Genomic DNA, 5856 nt, shown 5'->3' on the forward strand with positions numbered 1-5856 from the left:
TGAACAGTTGCAGAAGATAGTCAAGGCAACTAATAAAATGCTGACTCTCATATCTAAAGGGCTGCAGTGTGAGGATGCAGACATTATGCTGCAGTTACACAAAACCCTAGTTAGACCCCACTGGGAGTGCTGTGAGCAGATCTGGGCACCATATCTTAGGAAGGATGTTTTGACCCTGGAGGCAGTTCACCAAGATTTACAAAGATGATACTTGCACTGCCGGGGTTAGGTTATTAGAGAGATTACAAGAATTTGGCCTTTATTCTCTAGAATTTGGAAAGTTAAGGGGTGATTTAATCAAGGTTTACAAGTTACTAGCAGGGAAAGACAGAATAGATTAAGCTAAACTTCACTGATTGAAATTTTCAGAAACTGGGGAAGAGTCTAAGAATTAAGGCCAGGCCATTCAGGAGCGATGTTAGAAAGCATTTCTACACTGAAAGAACATTGGAGGTTTAAAACTCTCTTCCTCAAGCAGCAGGCAATGCTAATTCAATTGTAAAGCATAAATCTAAGATAGACAAACTTTTATTAGACAATGGAATCAAGGGATATGGGCCCAAGGCAGGCATATGGAGGTGCCACAGGTCAGTCATGATCGTATCAAATGGCACAGCAGGTTCAAGGGGCTAAATGGCCTACTCATGTTCCTATATTCCTAAGCTGGGTACAGTACTAACAGTTGCCAGGGTTAGGAAATCAGATGGATAGGGGATAGAGTGCCATTTAAGTATGGTGACTGTTGGATAGGGTGCCAGGTGGTAGAATACCAGGTGAGTACTGTTTAGGATGCCAGATATATGGGGTACCAGATGGCTAGTCTGTCAGGGCATCTGGTAAGTGGGATGCCACCTGGATAAGCAATGAGTGTCAACGGTAGGATGGCTAGGTATCAGGGTATCAGGTCAGTAGAGTGCTGAGTAGGAAGGCGCCAATGTGCCAAGTAAGTATGGTGTCATCTGGCTAGGATGCTAGGGGCTAGGATGTGAAATAGGTAGGGGTGGGGGACCAGGTAAGTAGGGTACCATGTGGGTAGAGCAGCAGAAAGCTGAGTAAGTTGGGTGCCAGTTAAACAAGATGCCATTTGGGGAAGTTGCCAGTTAATTAGGCAGCCACTTGGGGAAGTTGCCATGTAAGGAAGGTGTCACATGGGTAGGGTGTCAGTTGAGTAGGGTGCCATCCGGTAAGAGTGCCAAGCAGGAAGGGAGTAGGGAGCCAGGGTGCGTGGTGGCAAGACAGCAAAATAAGTGATGCAGTGCTTAGGTTAGAGAGAGGGAATAGGGAGAGAAATGGGGTTCCACAAGGAGTGAAGCCGGATGTCAGGTGAAGGGGTGGAGGAGGTGGCCATGGTAAGTGGAGTTAGGTGCAGAAGGGAGGACTGTGTCCAGTTGTGGACAAAAGGGTGGGTTGAGCGTGGAGCAAAGAAGGCAGAACAGGTACAGAGAGGAGGAAGGGGGCACTGAGTGCATCGTGGGATAGGAGGTGTCGGGTCTCTGGGGTAAAATTGGAATCTTCTATATGTTATTAGCCTGGCAAAGGTACAGGTGGGTGGGTGCGTGTGAGCTATGTGTTGGATCAATCAAGCTCTTGATCTTAAACAGAATTAGATTCATCGTGTGAGAGAGAGAAAGAGACAAGCTTCACATTAGATGTCCACACAATTTAGAAAAAAATGTGAAAAGTATTAATTTCCTGCCATATTCATGGATTCATCAGCAGTGACACCAAAATGGAGGATAGAATGGCAGCACTTTTCCATTGTTCAATTATTGGACCCAAATTTACAAACTAAACAAAATCCACAAATAAGAGGACTGAGAATAGGAACCCTTTTGGCAGCTTTGTGAGGTGTCAGAATTTGAGCAATTATTGAAGAAAGATGTATTCCAGTAGTGACCAAGAGCCAGTTAATAGATGCTTTAGATGTGATTCAAACGTTTTAATTTGTTAAATTGCCCAAAAAGAAATAACAGGATTTCTAAAGGAAGGAGAGGAAGGATGATACTGACTTACCAGAAAGAATCATATAGCTCACCAGAAGCTTCAGTCTAGTAATAAACATCATTGTCATGGATTTACTTAATTGCACAGTCCAAGATAGTAAATTTCTGTCCACAATACATTCAGTAGGCAGGTTAAAACATTAAATGGATTTCTTAAGGAAGAAAGACCTATCCAACACCAAAGAGTATGACAATTCTACTTTGAATTTGCTGACGATAATGTCTTGAAATCACTAATTCCATGTAAAATAGCAGGAATAAATTGCTTTATAAATACTGATAGACAATTCAGTGAAATACTTTCACTGTTAGCTAAGCCTTTATTATGATAGTTTTGAAGCATGATAAAGCAATTGTCTTTATGAGATCTGTTGCTTTGCAACTTACACAGTCAGGACATCATTCTGCTCCCTGAACAAGACCGATCATCCCAAAGCAGAATGTTTAAGAGGTGTTACTGGCGCCTGGGGACTGCGATTTTTAAAAAGAATAAAACAGGTTATTTCAAAACTACGTTACTGCTTGCACATTCATCTTGTCATGATTCGTATGTGGAATGAACTGGGAGAGTAAGTGGCAGATGCAGGTACAACTACAACATATAAAAGATATTTGGATAGGTACAAGAATAGGAAAGGTTTAGAAGGATATGGGCCAAACACAGGCAAGTAGGACTAGTCTAGTTTGGCATGGACAAGTTGGACCAAAGGGTCTGTATGACTCTATAAATTGAAGATTCTGCTCCAGAATGCTAGAGTACGTAATGAGGAATACACTAAACTTAGAGGATGTGAATGAAAAATGTAATATTTGTGAAAGAAAGCTATCATGACCCATAGCAAGTCTGTTATTGGCAAGAATCTTCAATGCATTCATTATGATTTTGGCAAAGTACGAAAATAATTTTACAAACATAGCGATTACATTTAGTCTGTCTCATAATTTTTAGTAAAGAAAATAAAGTCCTTATTAAGATCATGGCAAGATCGAAAGGAAAATGGGGTTAGGAGCATCAGCTAAATTCCTAACAGAAATGGATGAAAATGTGCCAGTGAGGTTTTCAGGAATTTACATGAGGATCTGCATGTCACAGCAATGTTCTCAGTAGCAGTAAAATCCTGTCAACAAAGGAATTTTTGAGAGAAATTATGTCATGACTGATTAAATGCTTTGAAAGTTTTTAGCCAACCAGCCAAACTGTAAATTGACAACTGCTTTCGCTTGAGCAGTGAATGCTAAAAACACACTTGGAATGGTTGGAGGCTATAGACCATATCAATTAGTTTATAGTAGAAATCCAAAATCCCTTCAATAATATCAGATTATCCCCTCACTCCAAATAGTTCAGGCAGGGCCTACAATTAGTTTAATTTTCACAGCCCATTTGAATGCCTTACATATAGGTAGAAAAGCAATAATTAAGATGTACATTACGGAAAATATCAAGAGAGCTTGGAGGGATCATACCAGGTCGTCAGAATTTTTTTTTAATCGTGGTGACATGATGTTTTTTTAAGGGGGAAGAGTAAAAGAAATGGAGAGGCCCAGGAAAACTCATAAACACTGACAGCAAAATGATAAATTTACAATATGCACACAGTTTCCTGGCACTGATCACACAATACTTGAACCTGATTTTGGAAATGGAAGCAACACCATAACTGGATAAGCACTTAATCATAAAGACCCACTTTCCAAATTCAGCATTTATTCCAGAAAGAGGCAACTGAGTGGAGGGAAGCCACAATTGTAGAAAAGGCCGCATAGTAATACAAAACTGGCTAAATGTGTAGTTGACTAAGGGCAGAATATCAGGTCAACAGATTGGAATAAGGAAGAAAATATAGTGTAAGCTGAGAGTATTGCTGAAGCAGTGGACCTCATGCTGATCTTGGTGCAGGAACAGATTGAAAACTTGTGAAAGGAAACCCAGTCACAGAAGGGACAGGTTGAGTACTATGGACAGTCATGATTTGGAGGTGCTGGGGTTGGACTGGGGTGTACAAAGTTAAAAATGACACAACACCAGGTTATCGTCTAACAGGTGTATTTGGAAACCTAGAAGGCAACATTAAGGGCCAAAGAACAGGTAAGGCCCATCACAAGAAATAGGAGCCCTTATGATAGTGAAGCTTCAGTTGCAACCAGCAAGTTAGATGTTAAATTGGTAAAAAAAACACATTTTTATAAAAATATAAAATAAAGCCAGTATAAGAAGGATGAGGTCCTTTCCAAATGTATGTAAAAAGGTAAGGCCAGACCGGTATCTCAGGGCTTAAGGAAAAACTGGGTGATCAGGAATTGATGGGCAAAGATGTCCATGAAAAGATCAGCCATGATCTTATTGAATGGCGGAGCAGGCTCGAAGGGCCAGATGGCTCACTCCTGCTCCTAGTTCTTATGTTCTTATGAGAGTTGACTCCCCAACAGTGGAAAACATAAGCTTGAGAATTTTCCCAAGACTTTCATAACATACACATGGGAAGCAGCAGGGAACAATTTCAAAGAGAAATATTTGCGAAGCCTCCAAACGAAGCTAAAGATACGCAAGGGAAATTATGAGGTTAAATAAGAGTGTATACAAGCTAAACAATGCAGCAGGTTGTGGTATTGTTCAGCTACATATATCCTGCTAAAAGCCGGTTGGCATTTAGCTAAAAGCAGCTCCACCAATGCTTAATTGAAATCATTGAATTCTTAAAGTGTGGAAGGAGGACATTTGGCCCATTAAGTCCACTCCAGCCCTCTAAACAGCCTCCCCTACACTATCCCTGCAAACCTGCATTTCCTATAGCTAACCCCCATCGAGCCTGCACAACTTAACATGGCCAAACCACCTAACCTGCAAATCGCTGAACTGTGGGAGGAAACCCACTCAGGCACAGGGAGAACATGCAAACTCCACACAGGCAGTCACCTAAGACTGGAATTGACGCCAGGCCCCTGGTGCTGTAAGGCAGCAGTACTAACCACTGAGCCGCCATGCTGCCCCTGCCTGGTTGGTCAAGGTACAATTCAATGTGAAGTGTGAAGAAAAGCTAGAATACATTTCTTAATGCATGGAATCTATTTCCAGCGTAGAGGACCTGAGGAATTTTAAAAAAAGGATAATACATAAATTGCAAAGGAATTCAAATTTGGAAGTTGGATGTCAGCAGCTTTGAAATATATGAAGGGTTGTTCATGAGACTGACTAAGTGGGAATAACGCTGAATCAACAGAATGTTAATAGGACCCCAATAAATCAAGCTAGATCCTCACAAAATGAAGATTGTATAGGATAATGCAGACCAGTCGAAAAAATGAATTGGGGAATTAAATTAGTTATATACACAACTGAGACCGCTTTAGCCCTGGTGCCAACCTCTGGCAAGGTCTGATATCATTGCCTACACTGCTGAACCCTGGGGGAAAGAGGAATTCATGCATGTGCTCCACCCAGTCTACTAGGACCTCCAGGACACTGTCCATAAAGCAAGGTACCAACTTCAAGGGCCCTTGAAGACAGAATCAGGGGAATATATTATGGGGAACAAAGAAATGGCAGAAGAATTGAATTGGTACTTCAGATCTGTGTTCACTGGGGAAGACACAAGCAATCTCCCAGAGGTAACAGTGGCTGAAGGACCTGAACTTAAGGGAATTTATATTTGTCAGGAATTGGTGTTGGAGAGACTGTTAGATCTGAAGGTTGATAAGTCCCCGGGGCCTGATGGGTCTACATCCCAGGGTACTGAAGGAGGTGGCGCGAGAAATCGTGGATGCATTGGTGATTATTTTCCAGAGTTCGATAGATCCAGGATCAGTTCCTGCGGATTGGAGGGTGGCTAATGTTATACCACTTTTTAAGAAA

The sequence above is a fragment of the Chiloscyllium plagiosum genome, chromosome 31 (genome assembly GCF_004010195.1).
Source record: "Chiloscyllium plagiosum isolate BGI_BamShark_2017 chromosome 31, ASM401019v2, whole genome shotgun sequence".
Lineage (NCBI taxonomy): Eukaryota > Metazoa > Chordata > Chondrichthyes > Orectolobiformes > Hemiscylliidae > Chiloscyllium > Chiloscyllium plagiosum.